The sequence below is a fragment of the Solanum stenotomum genome, chromosome 10, assembly GCF_019186545.1.
Source record: "Solanum stenotomum isolate F172 chromosome 10, ASM1918654v1, whole genome shotgun sequence".
Lineage (NCBI taxonomy): Eukaryota > Viridiplantae > Streptophyta > Magnoliopsida > Solanales > Solanaceae > Solanum > Solanum stenotomum.
The window spans coordinates 12,370,862-12,390,961 of NC_064291.1; the positions used below are offsets into that span (position 1 = coordinate 12,370,862).

The 20,100-nt window shown below is 35.6% G+C and overlaps 1 pseudogene; it reads left to right on the forward strand.

Moving 5' to 3' along the window:
- The window catches only part of LOC125842740 (uncharacterized), a 32,222-nt pseudogene extending 12,455 nt beyond the window's left edge, over positions 1–19,767 (forward strand).
- The last annotated feature ends 333 nt before the right edge of the window (positions 19,768–20,100 follow it).

The following is a 20,100-nucleotide window of genomic DNA, read 5'->3' on the forward strand; positions in this document are numbered from 1 at the left end:
GGGGGGTAGGGGATGGCGGGAGGGGGGTCGGGGTGAAGGTGGGTAAAAAAATAAATAAATTGAAGTTGAAAAATATTTTTTAAAAATAAGCTTTAAATTTATTTTTTTCAACAAAAATATTGTAATTTGAAGTTGGAGGAAAGTTTTGGAAAATGTTTTCCTTAAGTTTTCAAGGGAAGTCATTTTCCTTGAATTTGAGGAAAATGAGTTGATTTGGAAAATATTTTATCCAACCAAACATGAAAAAATTGAAAAACATTTTCTAGAAAATATTTTCCTTCATACCAAACACAGCCTATATCTTAATTTCACATCTCATATTCAAATGAGCTTTTAAAAAAAAAAACTACTAGTAATTTAAAATAATAGATATTTGTGTTTCGATCATTAAAAATGAAGTAAAAAAGTTGATTATATACTGTTTCAATAATCGCTAGGTATCATACTTCTTTGACAGATTTAAAATGAAATTAAAGTGTATATACCACATAAAATAAAATAGAAAAAATAATTTGTTTTTTTAATTTTACTATGACAATGTTTGAAATATAGCTTATATGCCCTTAAATTATTTATTAGATATTTTTGACCTTCCATCAACATAAATATCATATAATATCCGCTTACCAAAACTTTGGCAGATGATCAAAATGTATATTTAGTAGGCGTTAGGTCATGCGATATTATATCATGATATAAAATCGTGAGATAAAATCAGTTTTTGGACTTACGATTTCATGTTGATTTCATTTCATGATTTTATATCATGAGATGAAATTTCATATTTTTTTAAAATCACGATTTGAGAATTCCATATCATGATTTGGGATTTTCAAATACAAAAATTGACCCACAAGTTTATATTTTGTTTAACAACCCACATTTATATCTACTAGCCATTTATTTCATACATAAATAAAATTTATAATCATATCATTACTTTTTAAAATTTATTATTTTCATCAACATAAAATTTATTATTACTACTTTAATGCTTAATTAAAAAATAGTTTTTCATCTATATTTAGTGAACAAAACTAACCACAATGACTTTGTAATAATTTATTATGCGATTTTATAAATTTTGTTTATTTGGTAAGATTGAATAAATACTTGGAACTATTTTAATAATTTTACAACTTATGAGATTCTTATAACAAAAAAATTCCAAATAGCATATCCAAACAAAACTTTAATTTATCTCATGATTTCATATTATGATATCATATTGCATGGCCAAATGGACTCTTAGTGATATTTTTTGACTTTGCTGATATTGAGCCCTTGTTTTCAAAGATTTGCATACCTTTACTTTATTGACCATTCGTGAATGCTCGTGCTTTACAAGTTAATTCCTTTGAGTTTAGAAGCTTGAAAGGTCACTCAAGTTTGAACGAATAATAGGGGAAAAACTTAAATATGTCATTGATTTTGAGAAGAGATTCATCTATGTCATATGTTAAAAGTTTGATTTATTTATGTCATTTTCGTTTGAGAAAAAACTCATTAATGTCATTATTTATTAATTGAAAATTGTTCCATTTGTAAAATTATTTTTTATATGTGGTCAATTATGATTTGACCATGTCATTAATCAAATAATTTTTATAGAAAAAAATGCTCAAATATGTCATCGAACTTTGAGAAAAGATTCATCTATGTTAGGGGTGAACAAAAATCGGACAGGAAACTGCACCGAACCACAAACGGAGTCAAATTGAGAAAAAAAACTGACTAGTGATTTGATTTGACTTGGTTTGGTCTTGAAGGAAAAAAAACTGACTATATTGGGTTGATTTTTTTTAACTTTAAAAAGTCAACCCGAAACCAAACCAACCTGACATCATATATATAATTTTTAAAAATTATTTTATACATAAAAAGATTGACTTTGATATAATTTATAAATATTTCTTGGACTTTTTTCATAATTTTCATATTTTAACATATAATTTCAAGTTTGACTTAGAATTTTGAATAGCCAAATAAACGTTATATTGTTTAGTTATATATTTGTTTAGATCTATCACGACCCAACTCATAGGGCCGTGCGGGCACCCACTCTAACACCTAACTAGGAGAACCCTCTTATCCCAATAGGTAAAACATGCGAAAATTTAATAAAACAAAATTAAATATACTAACGGAAATTTATAAATAAGAACCTTATACAATTTGGTTAAGACTTGCAAACTAATTAACACCCCCAAGGATCTAGTCTAAACAGGTGCAAGAGCTACTAAGAGTACACCGGATCAAAGTAAATAAAAGACACAGTTCCCACCATGCGGAAGGAAAGATAGAAGCTACTGGAGATTTCTTCGTCTTCCTCTAATGAAACGTCACCGACCCTACATCCAAACTATGCCCAAAAAGGCATAGCAAAAGTAGTATCAGTACATCCACACGTACTGGTAGGCATCATCGGTCAACCCGACGCCCACCACATAACATAAGGAAATCAACTAACAAGAGTATGCAATAAACCACCCGCTTCTCCACCTTCACCTTCTTCTTCGATATCTCATAATTTCACAAGTACTCTTACTACCAACTACCTTCTCCGTCAACCTACTTACTAGGTTCTTGATCATAGCCTAACCATTCTGACGCATCGAAGAGTCCACAAAATACAACTACAAGCACTCTGACTAGCCACTCACGACATACCCTTACTTTCTCTTCATATTACCTAGCCTTTGCCTCATAGTACATTATATCAAGCTTCCCAACTACAGACCAAGAATCCCCTTTATAACCTACGGACATTCCTTTCTCTCCATTATTACGACCCTTGAACCCTTGGCCTCCCCGATTCATTCAACGACCACATACGCAACTGTAACAACCCAGAAAATTAGTAAGTAAAACTATAGCCTAACGAGTTCATTTTTGAGTTTGATATGGGGTTTGAAGTTGTAAAGTGATGTCCCGAGCTTAGGTTAAGGAGTTTAGGGGTTAAACGTCCAGGTACGACCCCCCAAGTACCAACCAAGGGTCCTTGAGGGGGACCCTAAAGCCTAACCCACAAAGCTGCCAAAAAACCAAAAATTGTCAAAAAGTTGGGGACCTACGGATTGGACCTACACCCCGTAGGTCCATCCACGCCTCGTGGACTTGCTCCGTATGTCAAGGGCCAAGATGGCATGTCGCAGACCCAAACCACGGAAATCTAGCATGGCTCGTGGAGCCACCCACGATCCGTGGGTGGGGTTTCGTGAGTCCCACCTGCAATCTGTCCAAGACTCGGCCAAATCTAGGGGTCATTTAGGTAATTCATTTTTAAATGGTTTTAAATAGAGGCTGTTTAATATTGTATTTATACATACATACATATATATATATATATATATATAAAGTATTTTAAGTCATTAAAACACCCTAATTAATTCATTATAACCCAAGACCCCAAATCAAATCCCAACAACTCTCCTCACCAAAAATCTTCTCTAGAACTCTATTGAAGAACAAGAAGAAGGTCAAGTCTAGGGGTCAAGGAGCAGCCTTTTCTTTTCAAATTCGTGAGGAAATCTACATGAGGTATGGTATTTTTTATCCTTGGGTAGATATCACTCAAGGAGTCCCTTCAAAAGCTTTTATCTCAAATCTAGAATTCCCCAAAAAGCTAGGATTTCAACTCAACCCCATGGATTCCTTTCAAAGTTGTTTTTAAATGATGAATTATGTTTGTTTATGAATGTATTACTGATTTTATATGATTTTAACTTGAATTCCTAAAGAATCCATGAGTTTTCCCAATCCTAGTTATGGTTCTTCTTTACACAATGCATGCTGTTGCAAGTTGATCCAATTGATTGGATGTGAGTTGATTATGATGTAATTACATGATTTAAGTATGATTCTACATGTATTCTTGATTAACCTAAGATTCTAGGGTGAAATTGATATAGCCTAGGGTTATGTCATGAAAGAGGCAAGTTGAGGGTTTAGATGTGACCTTCTAAAATTGATGAATTGCCTTAAGTTAGATCACCTAGACACGAATTTACCTATGAGAAAAGCTTGTAGACATAAACTAACTTGATTAGGTCTTACATGAAGAATTATGGTTGAAGTATTATTGAGACTTAGTGTACTTGCTATTATATGACTATAATTGAGTAAGAATGAAGCATGTGGTTAGTCTACCTTGAGAGTTAGGTTTACATGATGACCATGTGAGGTATTGCTTGAGAGTAATGCTCATAATATGAAGATGACTTCTAAGGCTTTAAAAGTAAAAGCTAAAATGAATGAGCTATGAATGATGAGGCTTTAAGAAGAAAGCTATTATGCATGTTGAATTGTATATGGTATAATTGTGGAAGGACTTTTCCCACATGACCTACAATATGAGTATATGAGCTTATACATGCAATGAATGAACTACTTGAATTACGATTATGTCCATGTCTGCTATGATGAATATTAGATATGTTGATTTATATGGTCTATGCTCCTTGAATGCAATATATGTGAATTATGCATGATTGTGATATTATGTACAAGCTTATGAACACTTTGAGAGGGAAGTGTCTATGATGATAATGTTGTTGTTGTGTCATTGCAAGGACAATTACACACACTCCATGCATAAACATGATTATGATGTATCAATGGTGTTAATTGAAAGTATAGTTCTCATATGCACCTTTACTCATTATTATGCATGAAATGTACATGACCATGATGATCCTATTATGTTGATTGAAAGTGCATTATCATGAGAACACGTGATCTTGGTGTGAAAGTTATTCTCACATACTAATGATGATTCTAAGATTGAAAGTTAGTTCTCACCTATTGAATCTATGAGCTATGTTATGAGTTATATTGAATGAAAGGGTAAGATACTCTTGCATGTATGTAAATTCAATTCAAAGACTTAAACAAGTAATTTTGGGAAATAATGCTTAGCACCGAGTGGATATGGAAAGTGAAGTAGAGGCCCTCCCGTCAATACAATAGGCCGGGTTCTCTAAATTATTCTCATGAGATGGAAGCTTTTCCGCCAATACAATAGGTCAGATTTCTAGAAGCAATCTCCCTATCCCATAACTATGTGCCCACATAGGTCTTTAGCTAGTGGATCCACCTAAAAGCTAATACATTTAGTTCTACCTTAAGCAAGTAGGATACCTTATTTCGGTGTGGGGTTACATGACATAGGATTTCATATAGCTCACATGGTCTATGTCGGTTAAGGCTATTTTCCCTCAATGAACAGGAAAGTGAGTTATATGCCATGGTTCCTCAAAAGGATCTACTTAGTATGAGTAGTATTATGGGATGCTATTTATACATGACACAAGTAGACCGTGAGAGTAGCCATGGTGTGTTTCTTTTATCTAAATGAACTATGAACATGAAACATGAACTACGACTAATGACTCATCAAGAAGATCTACTTAGTGTGAGTGAGGGTATGGGACTTCACTCATATATCGCACAAGTATACTTTAAGAGTAGCCATGGTATGGTTCCATTAAATTATGATGATTTATGAATTAATGCATGCTCCATTTGGATTGTTGTTATGATTGACTTCCCTTGACATGAACTAATGAAAATGAATGTTTCCTTGTCTATGAGTATTAACTATGGATGAGTCTAATGTATGATAAGTATGAGGATGGTGACCTAAAAGTGGTACTTAGTGTAGATAGGTTTATGGGATCTTATCTATGCATGTAACACGTATACCTTAGGGTTACTTATGTGATGATTCTGTTATGATGAGATAATTTTGGCATTTGATTATGTATGTGCATTATGTCTTATGATGATTGGTATTTGCAATATGTCTATGATTGGAGACTATGCTTATGATTATGTTGTTATCCTTTGTGCTATGATGAACTATATATGAGTTACCTTATGAGTGATGTTCTTCAACTCTTTCAAAGAAGATGTTCAAATTGGCATATAGCATGGTTTCAACTAAAATGTCTCTTTTAGCATGTTTCAATGATTTTTATGCATGGCTACCATATTTAGTACATTTTTGTGCTAACCCATATTTCTACATTTTCTATAAGTGTAGGGTTGGTTCTTGAAGGTGGTCTTCTAGTGAATCAAGCTTGGGATAAATAATCCCCCTTGCTAGTTGGTGAGTCCTCAAGATTCAAGGACGAGTATCTTTACTTAGTAGTTTCTTTTATTATGTCATTTGAGACCTATTGTAAGGGTTGTGTCCCTATTTGTTATTTGATTGTATTTAGATGGCTAAATGAGACAATGTCTAAACTCTCATTCTCTTTTATGAAAGACTTTGATTGTAAACAAAATTTTAATTTTGCATTATCCTATGAGTTTTATGTTTATGATATGCTAAGGGATTGTATGTGACCCCTTCGGGGTCAAGTATGTCGTGTTACATCTAAGGGGTACCCCTGGGTCGTGACTAACTTGGTATCAAAGCATAAGATTTTGGGATGATTTTAGGTTGATGTCTCATAAGCAACGTCAAGTAGTGTCTTATTCATAGTATGAAGCACGCCACATTTATGAATGAGAGACTACAAGATGATTAGGAAATCTCACTTCTTCATTCTCTAGTCGTGCCATAGAATTTAACTCTATAAGGTCTTTCTCTCTAACTGGTGGTGTTCAAGATGTTACTACTCGAAGGGCTCATGCTACAAAGAGTAAGGGAGAAGATATTGGTTGAAATGCCAATTACGGCAATGTGACTAGACATGACTTGATATGCTAGATTTAGATTTCATTCTTAGGATGGATTGGTAGTGTTATTGCCATGCCCCTATGTGATGATAGAACCCGTATAGTCAAATTGTTAGTTCCCATATGAGTCTATCCAAGAGTGGAAGGGGGAAAATTTTATGCCATAAGTTTGGATTATGTTGTGTCTTAAGGTTGACTTTGAGGGTTGCATGTACCACCTAGTTAAGGTGAGGAAGAAGAGTGTAAGTGTTGACCAACTTCAAAGAGTTAGTTATCTTTAAAGATTGATCTTAAGAATGATCTTTTTATTTGAGTAGGGTGTTAGATAATACCTAGATATGATTGGTTGGTAGATCCCACCAAAGGTGATATGGGTTGAAGTGGTCTAGAATTGTCTTGATCCAACCTTAGTGGAATTGAAAAAGACACGAGGGTAGATGTTTGGCCGCTTATAAATTGAAGGATGTTGCTCAACTTTAGTTTAACAAAAAGAGGGTGTCTACCCCTAAGTCTCAAAGAGTGAGTGGTAGTGGACCTTATGTGATTAAGCCTACTTGTGTTAAGTGTGCAAAAAAGGCATGATAGTAAGTGTCTAGCCAATATGAAGGTTTGCTATGGTTGTGGTAAGATTGGCCACAAGATGAGAGGTTTCCCGGTGCTTAAGGCTAGAGGAAGAGAGGGTAAGAAAGCTCCTCTTAATGGTTTCGGTATGTGTTTTATTCTTTATTAGATTCCGGTACTACTTGTCTTTAGTGACTTGATATGATAGACCTTGATGTTGCCCTTAGTATGAATGGTCTTCATTGTTGTTTTATGATAATGATGGTAGAACCCTACTTGACCATTATGAATCTTAGGATGTGATGGAGGATTTGATGAATAGTGGTGTTTAAGTGATGCCTAGAGATGTTGAGTGAGTAGACTCCTTCAAAAGAGGATAGAAGTGTAATTATCCATGGTTTAGAATCACCTTATGTGATAGATGAGAAAGTTGAGTGGTAACTTGCTCAAACTTTAGAAGTTGAAAGAAATGTGCTTAAATAGCAAGGTCGTTAAGTGTTCTAGATGTTTATGATTTGGATTGGCTTGAAATTCTCACCTTAAGAGGTGTAGTGAGTTTGAGAAGTTTAGCCTTGGTTTGGTAGGCTCATATGAGACCTTGAGAGGTGTTGGTAAGGTTGCTTGTGAGCTAGAGTTGCTTAAAGAGAATCTCTCTAATTAGAAGTACCGATTGGGATCTTAGACCGGCAAGTTAAAGAATAGAAGAGTAAGGAAGTGCTTCCGTGAGAGTGATGAGGAGTGGTATCTTAGTAAGGGTTTTATTTGAGGGTGCTACTTGGGAGGCCAAGGGTCAATGAGATATACCGATATCCTTATGTTCCCTTCTATCCCTCCTCTAGCTTAAGATGATAAGTCTTTCTTAACTTGTTTCATAATTGTGGAGTCTTGGATATTGTGTGTGTCCCATGATTCCCTTGTCCCATAGAGTTACTCTTGTGAACCTTGGTAGGGTTTGGATGCATTATTGTTAGACCTCTGTGGTTTTAGAAGCCGACAAGGTTATTATGAGTTTTGGCTATGTGTTTGGGGATTGGTTGAAAGGAGTGGTGATTGAGGTTTTGGTGAGGGGCCTTACTCCCAAGGCGGAGATAGTATGTGCAGATATCAAGATTTTGAGAGTCCCGATATCCTCATCTCTTTCTTCTATTCCTATTCTAGCTTGAGACCAAGAGTTCCTTGTGACTTGTTTCATGTCTTTGAGGTCATGTATGATTTATGTGTTCCCATGATCTCTTTATGTTATGCATGTTCTTGAAAGGATTCATGTTTTGGATAAAATCAGTTTCCATGATTTATATGTTTCTCATGATATTGTGCATTTTTTATAATGATGGCATATTTGACTTCATGAGTTGATGATGAACATGCCTTATTGTGCTTTTATTGAAATGGCTCATTGGTTCCATAATGTTGTGTTGAGCTTGCTTTTAGTTGGAGAAGTTAGTTCCTCCTATGATTATGTGATAGATGATATTTAGAAGAGCTTGTATAGACTAACTCCCAAGGGGGAGATGGTGTGCCTAGCTAGCATTGTTGTTATGTGCTTATATGTTGCCATGACTTCTTTATTTAATACATATTCATGAAAAGTTGTGTTTTGAAAGGAAATGAGTTTATGTGAATTGTTTTCCTCATGTTGTAGTGCTTTGAGTAAAGAGGTGCCTATTGTACTTCATGAGAAGAATACATGATCATGCTTTAGTTTGGAGTAGAGAAATTCCTCCTTGAATGAAATGCTTTTTGAGAGTAAATTGCATAATGTGCTTAATGATCTTATGATGAGCATAATTTGAGTTGCATAAGGTAATTCCTCCAATGAAATGAGAATTGTTGAAGTTATGATGCATAATGAGTTTGTAGATGGAGTTGATGTTTCCTCCTAGTTTTGTACATTGTTTAAGATGTTTCATGCATGATGGTCTTCTAGTCTTGAGTCTTTATTTCCCTAAAGTGTTTAAAGTGTCATTCGAGGACGAATGTTTCTAAGGGGGAGATAATGTAACAACCCGGAAAACTCGTAAGTGAAACTAGAGCCTAACGAATTCGTTTTTGAGTTTGATATGGGGTTTGAAGTTTTAAAGTGATGTCCTGAGCTTCGGTTAAGGAGTTTAGGGGTTAAACATCAAGGTACGACATCCCAAGGACCAACCAAGGGTCCTTGAGGGGGACCCTAAAGCCTAACCCCCAAAGCTGCCAAAAACTATCAAAAAGATGGGGACCTACGGATTGGACCTACACCCCGTAGGTCCATCCACACCTCATGGACTTGCTCCGTAGGTCAAGATCCAAGATGGCATGTTGCAGACCCAAACCACAGAAATCCAGCACGGCTCGTGGACCCACCCATGGTCCGTGGGTGGGGTTTCATGAGTCCCACCTGCAATCTGTCCAATACTCGGCAATCTAGGGGTCATTTAGGTAATTTGTTTTTAATTAGTTTTAAGTAGGGGTTGTTTAATATTGTATTTATACATATATATATATAAAGCATTTTATGTCATTAAAACACCCTAATTAATTCATTATAACTCAAGACCCCAAATCAAATCCCATCTACTCTCCTCACCAAAAATCTTCTCTCTAGAACTTCATTGAAGAACAAGAAGAAGATCAAGTCTAGAGGTCAAGGATCGGCCTTTTCTCTTCAAAGTCACGAGGAAATCTACATGAGGTATGGTAGTTTTCATCCTTGGGTAGATATCACTCAAGGAGTCCCTTCAAAAGCTTTTATCTCAAATCTAGAATTCCCCAAAAAGCTAGGGTTTCAACTCAACCCCATGGATTCCTTTCAAAGTTATTTTTAAATGATGAATTATGTTTGTTTATGAATTTATTACTGATTTTATATTATTTTAACTCGAATTCATAAAGAATCCATGAGTTTTCCCAATCCTAGCTATGGTTCTTCTTTACACTATGAATGTTGTTGCAAGTTGATCCAATTGATTGGATGTGAGTTGATTTTGATGTAATTACATGATTTAAGTATGATTCTACATGTATTCTTGATTAACCTAAGATTCTAGGGTGAAATTGATATAGCCTAGGGTTATGTCATGAAAGAGGCAAGTTGAGGGTTTAGATGTGACCTTCTAAAATTGATGAATTGCCTTAAGTTAGATCACCTAGACACGAATTTTCCTATGAGCAAAGCTTGTACACATGAACTAATTTGATTAGGTCTTACATGATGAATCATGGTTGAGTAGTATTGAGACTTAGTGTACTTGATGTTATATGACTATAATTGAGTAAGAATGAAGCATGTGGTTAGTCTACCTTGAGAGTTAGGTTTACATGATGACCATGTGAGGTATTGCTTGATAGTAATGCTCATAATATGAAGATGACTTCTAGGGTTTTAAAGGTAAAAGCTAAAATGAATGAGCTATGAATGATGAGGCTTTAAGAAGAAAGTTATTATGCATGTTGAATTGTATATGGTATAATTGTGGAAGGACTTTACCCACATGACCTACAATATGAGTATATGAGCTTATACATGCAATGAATGAACTACTTGAATTACGATTATGTCCACGTCTACTATGATGAATGTTAGATGTGTTGATTTATATGGTCTATGATCCTTGAATGCAAAATATGTGAATTATGCATGATTGTGATATTAGGTACAAGCTTATGAACACTTTGAGAGGGAAGTGTCTATGATGATAATGTTGTTGTTGTGTCATTGCAAGGACAATTACACACACACTCCATGCATAAACATGATTATGATGTATCAATGATGTTAATTGAAAGTTTAGTTCTCATATGCACCTTTACTCATTATTAGGCATGAAATGTACATGACCATGATGATCCTATTGTGTTGATTGAAAGTCCATTCTCATGAGAACACATGATCTTGGTGTGAAAGTTATTCTCAGATACTAATGATGATTCTAAGGTTGAAAGTTAGTTCTCACCTATTGAATCTAAGAGCTATGTTATGAGTTATATTGAATGAAGGGTAAGATACTCTTTCATGCATGTAAATTCAATTCAAATACTTAAACAAGTAATTTTGGGAAATAATGTTTAGCACTGAGTGGATATGGAAAGTGAGGTAGAGGCCCTCCCGTCAATATAATAGGCCGGGTTCTCTAAATTATTCTCATGAGATGGAAGCTCCTCTGCCAATACAATAGGTCGTGTTTCTAGAAGGAATCTCCCTATCACATAACTACGTTCCCACATAGGTCTTCAGCTAGTGGATCCAGCTAAAAGCTAATACATTTAGTTCTACCTTAGGCGAGTAGGACACCTTCTCTCGGTGTGGGGTTACACGACACCGGATTCCATGTAGCTCACCTGGTCTATGTTGGTTAAGGCTATTTTCCCTCCATGAACAAGAAAGTGAGTTATGTGGTATGGTTCCTCAAAAGGATCTACTTAGTATGAGTAGTATTATGGATGTCATTCATACATGGCACAAGTAGACCTTGAGCGTAGTCATGGTGTGTTTCTCTTATGTAAATGAACTATGTACATGAAACATGAACTACGACTAAATGAGACAATGTCTAGACTCCCATTCTCTTTTATGAAAGACTTCGATTGTAAAGAAATTTTTTAATTCCACATTATCCTATGAGTTTTATGTTGATGATATGCTAAGGTCTTGTATGCGACCCCTTCGGGGTCAAGTACGTCGTGTTACGTCTAGGGGTTACCCCTGGGTCGAGACAACAACAAGTTCACTCAACACAAAAGGAAAATCATATATAAGTTCTCATAACCACACGACCACTCTGGGAATTACAATATCATTGATCATTACTAACCACGCTCAATTTCAAATCCTCAAGTACATAATTATGTCAAATCATTGATCCTCTCATGGAACCCAAATCCAAACTGTTAGCATACTGGAACGTGGTACCCGGTCCAAAGATTATGCCAGAACGTGGCAACTCATCCCATAATTATGCCGGAGCGTGGCAACCGATCCAAGTTAGTGTGTCGCAACGCAACACCCGATCCACAATCAAAATCACAATTTATATCATCACAATTTTACAACAAGAGTGATTCACAGAATATAGTTCTTCGTTCATACTTATTTATATTAAGTGTGATAAAAAAGCTTCGTTCACATACATGCACGTATTGTGCTGAAGCAAGAACAAACCCACCACACACAATCATAGAATCACCACCATCCCAATGAACTACTCATCTACGTATATCATGTAAGCATTAATTCAACCATACTTAGCCCTAGTTCATCATCTAAGGCTTCTTCCAAGGATTTAATCATATTTCGTTCGGTGCATGAAGGCCTATGCACGAATCCTATTGTTAATTTACATATATTATGCAGTGAGCACATATTTATAACTACTCAATTCATAAAACCTAGCCTACCTGGGCGCCAAGCATTCGTAGAGAGTTTGCAAATAATTTTCTAGTTTCCGGATGATGGGACGATGGATTTGACCGCAAATTCGCAAGCTATCACCATCCCACGGTAGAATTCTCTTTCTCCATCCTTCCCAAGTTCAAAGCAGTTCTTGGAGGGTTTCTAGGGTGTTTTACGACTAATTTAGGTATTTTAGGAAGAAGGAGGGAATACAAATTCGTATTATTTACATTCTTCCTCGCCTATCCCACCCTGGCGACTACTTTCCCCGATGTGGAGTCGCCGCCCTAGCGGCATCTGGCCTGCCCTGGAGGGACAGTGGTGTAACACCCCGAAAATTCTATGACTTAAGTTAGAGCCTCACCTTGTGAATAATGACTTAAAAATAGTTAAAATGATGTTTCTAAACCTAAATTAATGCAATTGACTTGGTTTGGAAGAGTAAAAGTCTAAACGTCAAGAAACGACCACGACATCTGAAAACTAGAGAAGAATGTGTTCTAGTGTGTCCTTAGGTTTTGGACAGGTTCGGGAGTGTCGTATAATGGTAAAATATTGTAAAAAGGTTTAAATTAGGTAAATATATGTTTATAGGGTCAAAACATTCGAATACGACACCCCGGAGCCACACTAAGGGGTCCCGAGGAGAACCCCAACCTTGGCAAAGCAAGCTGCCATGGCAGCTTGCAAATTGCACTTGGAGGGAATAGCTTCGCGTCGCGGACTAGCTCCCCCAAGGAAAACAAATTTAGTTAAAGACGCGGTCATGTCGCAGACTCTACTGTCTCGAAATTTAATTCCAAATATCTTCAGGGAAAAATGCAGAAATTCATAAATTAATTTTTTACTTCATTAAAGAGTCCAACTAAGTGAGGGGTATTTAGGGTACTTTAAGGGACGTGTATATAATGATTTTTAAGTCAATTTACCTCACTTTTATCACTCAAACACAAAACCCCAAAGTTCTAAACCTAAAGTTCCTCCTTCTCTCTACTCTCTCTCTCTTCTCAAGAACTCCATTGAAGAAGATTGCAGCTTCAAGAAAAAGACCAACTCTCCAAGGTTTCAACTCAGATTTTCATGGTTAATTCATCAATAAGGTATAGTTTCTTATCACTCTTGGGATTCCTTTCCCAAGAGGCCCCTTAAAGATGAATTTCAAAATCTCTTATTTCTAGGTTTAAATCCAAAAACATGGGTCTTTTTTCTAAAGTGAAATTGATGTTATAAACTGACTTTGATTGATGATATATGAACAATTATGGATGAATTTATGTTGTATAGGTGGTTTGTTGAAGAATTCCCTATGAGACCCATGTTTCTCCTACTTTTCCTAATTCTAACCCTAGTTTGTGTTGGATATTGATTAAAAACTATGAATTGAATGTGATGTTATGTAGTTCATGTTTGTATGATGATTCTACCCTAGGTTATGTATAATGTCTATGAAATTAGGGTTGAGTCTTTGAATGAAGCCTTGAAGGTTATGAAGGGAATATGTCAATTGCTTATATTGATGTTGATTATGTTATTACTTTATGAATTACATGTATTATGTATTGGTTATGAATTGTTGGTAATTGAAGTATGAATGTCTCATGAAGGGCAAGAAGGTATGAAGATTAGTTCTTCTTTGAACTCAAGTATAAAAGGTGAATTACTTAAATTGTAATGATGCTATACCTAATGTGTTGTTGTGGTGTTGATGACTTAGTTTCCTCATCTTTAACCCTCCACACTTGAATTAGCTTATGAAGTATGTATGTATGTTATGGTATGATTGCTATATGATTGAAAGGTAGTCCTCATGATTATAGTGTAATGTAAAGTGAAAGGTTTACTCACTTGCTAATTGTTTCTAAAGTGAAAGGATTATTACTCACTTATGAACACATATGAGCTATTATGGTAAGATGTCTACATAAGAGTCTAGTAAAGGCTAATGTGAACATATGTGATGACTAAAGATGATTACAAAAGGGAATTAGATGCTTAGCACTGAAAGGGCATGTAAATGAGATGGGGGGTCTCACGTTTAGTAAGTCCGGCTCCCCACATGGGTTTCCTCACGTTTAGCAAGTCCAGATTACCCACGATATGTGTTGTCTCATGATATGAAAACCCCCACGTTTAGTAAGTTAGGATTTCTAGAAGCAATCTCCTTGACCCTTAACTATGTGCCCACATAGGACTCTAGCTTAGTGGATTCACCTAGATAGCTATGTACAAATAGTTATACCTTAGGCAAGTGTTAACCCTCTTTTTTCGGTGTGGGAGTAAAACACCGGATTCCATGTAACTCTCATGGTCTATGTCAGTTATTGCAATATTTCCCTAATGTAAAAGTAAATGAAGGTATGAAAGGTGTGAACTCTTACTAGGGCTTTCTTAAGGGTTTCTACATAGTGTAAGGGATGGTATGGGACTTCTCTTGCACATTGCACTTATGGGATCCTAAGAGATGGTTGTAGTGGTGTTCTCTTATGATTATGATGATTATGACTTATGTATGTTGAAGCTATGTTATGAATGATCATTATGAATATGGTAAGTTATGATGAAATATGATCTTATGAATGTATGCATGAAGTCGGTTGCTTAATGTGATACTTGGCTTTGAATAGGGTTATGAGGTTCTATTCTTTGCATTGCACTAGTATTGCTTGGGTTGTCTACATGTTGGGATGATATTATGTTAGTTTGGACTATGATGCTTACTTTGTGTGCATATTGGATTTACTTGGTAAAAAGCATGTTTTGACTAAATGTCCTTTTATGCATGTTTCAATGGTTTTTATGCATAGTAGCCATACTTAGTACGTGTGTTGTACTAACCCATTTTTTTCCCTTTTCCCCAAACATTTAGGTTCAGGCCATTGAGGATTCAAGCTTACTTCTCAAGACACTTGGAGTTGCTTCCCCAAGTTGGTGAGTCCTCAAGTCTGAGGACAAGACCCTATGATCTAGCTTCTATGTTTAGTTCTTTGATTATGTTGAAAGACATTATTGTACTTTCCTATTTCAAGACTTCTTATTGATGTAAGGGCTAAGTCTTATTTTCGATACTTTTATCTCTAGATGGTACATTGTGACGAAGTTAGATACTGTTTTTCATATATGAAATGAAGTTGAACTTCCAAAGTAAAAGTTTTAAATTTTTCGTGATTTTACTCTATGATACGTGATATGACGAATTCTAAGGGGTTGTATAAGACCTCTTCGAGGTCGAATACGCCGGTAACGACTAGGGGGTGCTTTCGGGTCATTACAAGTGGCCCAACAATTTCCCAAATTTTCTCTTTTCCTAATTAACGACGGTTCGGCTCGTTACAAGATCATTAAAATACATAAACTTATTTTGTTTTATTTAATGTTTAATCATATGATTAATACTTATTAGACTTATTTTGGCATGATTTAGTTCTTTAAACTTATGATCATTTTCATTTTAACTTATTTATTTGCAATATTTATTTTATGTGATTTCATTATTATTTTTGTTGAATATTTTAGTGTCATCACTCATATTATATTTTGCATTTACTAAGACTAAAGAAATATTTGAAACACAAGTCAATTATATGTCTGTAAGTATACTTGATCGAAAAAAACTGAAAAAACTGGAAAATCTGAGTTTGAAAATCTAAATTTTATTAGTTTGGTTTGGTTATAGATTTAAGAACCCGGCATAAATGGTTTGGTATGTTAAAAATCTGAACAAACCCGGTCAATGTACATCCCTAAATTCTATGCCATTCGTTAAAAAATTGATTCATTTATGTCATTTCAGTTAACTAATAATGAGGTGGATGAACCTTTAAAAATTGCATAGATGTGCCAAACTTTTAAGATATGACATAGATAAGTTATTTTTTTTAAAAGTTTGATGATATATTTGATCATTTTCTTTAATTCTATAATTACTCTCATTTGTTGTTTTTCAAAACTCACTTAACTTTATCAAGTTAGCTTTTCTGATCATTATTTTTCAAAATATAATTTTTGATACTTATTTATGATGTGCCAAATGAAATTTTTTAGAAAAAGAATGTTTTAAATTTTAAGTTAATATTTACTTATTAAGTTTTCGATTAATTTTTTTAATTAGTTTTTTCTTATTATTTTTCATTAATCGAATTTAATATGTAGTTGTCTTGAGTATAAATATTTTAAATATATTACAAGACATACTCAAATAGTCGAATATTTATTTTTTTATAACTGATTATTTAATTTTGAGAGGACACGAGCTTGAGAGAGAACTCAACTTGATTCTTCCCACAAGCTATGGGGATTTAAATAACTAACTATACATGTCTAAAAAGGAAAAAAAAATCAGTATCTAATCAATATAAATCAATACCTAATTAAAATAAAAGTAAACCTAGGAGTAAATCAAGCTACCTACTATAGTTGCATATATGCTATAGAATATTTATATGATTCTAACACTCCCCCTCAAGCTAGTGCATACAAATTACATGTATCAATCTTGTTACATAAATTGATCTATTGACCGTATTAACCTTGTGACTATGTCTCCTTAGAGTACCTTTTTCTGACAAAATGATAATCAATCCCTATATGTTCAGTCCTCTCGTGAAATATTGAATTCGATACAATGTGAAGTGCAACTTGATTACCGCACATAAGTTCCATTCCTTTTCTAACTCTAAATTTCAATTCCTTCCATAGTTGCTTGATCTATAAGAGTTCACATGTTGTACCACCCTAACCCGATATTCTATTTCTACATTAGATCTAGCAACCATATTTTGTTTCTTACTTTTTCAAGACACCAAATTGTAACAACGTGTTCCCGTCGTTATAGAAATGACATCAGGGAAAGAAATTGGGTTAGAAAAATTTTTCGTAGTAACTTGAGAATTCCTAGCCTAGTCCATATTTGGATGAAATTGGAGTCAGTAAGGTCTAGGGAGATCTGGTAACGAATGAGAGATCTAATTATGATTTTGATCACATGAGTAGATAGCGAGGCACGTTAAGGAACCCGTATGACTTACGAAATCAAATTCGGGTGAGTAAAACTCTCAAAACTGATCTTAGCGTGAACGGGTAGTTTTTAAGTATCATGGATTGAAGGTGTGTTGTGAAATGGGGGTTTGAAACTCAACTTTTGACTTTCTATTTCCATGAAAGCCGCCAAGGCGCGATTATTCTCACCAGGGTGGGGCCGCTCTGGTGGGTTGGTCCCGCTACGAAGGGCGAGTCACGAATTAAGTCGAAATTAAACCCCAAAAACTTTATTTTCTACAAGTTTTGAACTTGAGACCTAGGAGACGACACCAGGTGATTTCTTGACAGTTTCCCACTATTTTTTGTGCTAAATGTAAGGATTTTACTCCCCTAATCCATTTTTTGACTTGTAGAACTTAGATTTATGGGTGATTATCAGTGGGGGGGGGGGGGGGNNGGGGGTTTGACCTGAAAACTAATGATGGAAAAAGCCCTAAGTTGGGTTTTGGGATCTCGGGTTTGGCCTAGGGTTGATAATTTCGATTGTAATCCGGGTAATTAGACCTTAATTATTGATCCTCATATTGAATTGATTGTTTGTAGACCTAGAACAAGCGGAAAGAATTAGAAAAGGAAAGAATCAAGTTTCTTAGGAGGATTCAAGCTTGGTTTCGAGGTAGGTGATGGTTTGATTTCATGTTTGTGTGATGTATGTTAGTATTTGCTTCATTCTAATGCATATATGTATGCGATGTTGCACTATTGATCACATCTAATGCAAATGAGTATGAATGAATCATTATATGCCATGAATCAACACTTAATGGTATGATTTATGAGAATGTACATTGTGATTGTGATTGTGGCTTGTTGAATGGATCGGGTGTTACGTTCCAACACACTAACTGGGATCGGATGTCACGTACCAACATACATATTGGAACGGGTGTTACGTTCCGACACACTAATTGGGATCGGGTACCACGTTCTGATGCACTAATAGTTTGGGTATGGTTCCATGAGAGGACCATTGACTTGTCATATATGCGTATTTACTTTATATTAGAAATATGGAAGGGTACGTTGCTCCTAAAATGATAATTGATATTGTATATGTTCGGTATATGCGTGTTTATTATGGTGTGACTGCTTGTATATGTTTCACTTACTGGAATAGCCGTGTGATCCTACCAGTACATTGTGGTTGTGTACTGATGATGCATTCTCTCTTTCTTTGTTGAGTACATGGAATCTTCAGGCGGCTACTGACAGACCTCATCTAGGAGATCAATAATCAATCAAATTCAAGGGTGAGCCAGTTCTTCCAGGCTGCTATAAGTTCTCTATGTTTTAGTCCACTCTTTTCAGACTCAGACTTTCTAGTTAGATATTCGTATGTTTAATTGGGTTGCACCCATTCTCTTTAGACTTGTTGAACTTTAGAGTTTTGGTACACTGAGTTTCAGATTCTAGGGAATATTTCACAATGTTTTGATAGTCGTTGTTAGACTTTTGGAGTTTATGAGAACTCTATTTGATTTCTGCTTTTGAACTTGCTTCTGTATCTTTCAATGTTTAGCTCTTGGGTTAGCTGATTAGTGTTAATGGTTCTCCTACCGAAGGGTTAGTGTGAGTGTCAATCATGACGGTCTGGGTCCTTACAAAGTTGGTATCAGAGCCCTAGGTTTGTTGATCTGGGTGTATCAAAACGAGTCTAGTAGAGTCTTGCAGAATGGTACAGAGACGTCTGCACTTTTCTTTGAGAGGTTATAGGACTTTAGGAATCTCTCTGTTTCTTCTTGTCTTCTTTTGTGCTATAACTTGATTCCAATTGGTATCTGGCAATCCGAATTGATATCTAATCTCCTTCACTTTTCTGTTCGCAGATGGTTAACACTTGCTTCAACGGTGTCAGGCCCGTAGCTCCCGTCAATGAGCCCGCTGAGGAGTCCGCAGCAAAAGGTCACAGTCAAGGCAGGGATAGAGGAAGAGCAAGGGGTAGAGGCCTAGGTAAGGTAGCACCCACTACGGGTAGGGTTCCGGTTGAGAATGCTCCCAGAAATGAGGTTCCTCCTGCACATCATGAAGGATTACAGGAGAATGTAGAGGCTGAGAATGAGGAGGATGTTGGACAAGGGAAGAGGTGCAGGCTGAGACTACAGGTATTCCTCACTTAGACCCAGTGTTAGCTCAACAGATTATGTCTTTCCTGAAAGGATTAATTGGTCCTGGAATTCTTCCCACAGTTCAAGCTACTCAAACTCCCGCCAATCCCCCTATTGCTATTACTGCCCCCAAGATGGATGGAACTGCAGGTAATGGCACATTTTTCCATCATTTGTTGGGTCTTGTGATGACTGGTAATCAACATGAAATGTTGACTAAGTTTCTGAAACTGAAGTCATCCATGTTTCATGGTTTTGAGAGTGAGGATGTCTATGAGTTCATCTTGGATTGCTATGAGAGGCTGCATAAGTTGGGTATTGTCCATAAGCATGGAGTAGAGTTTG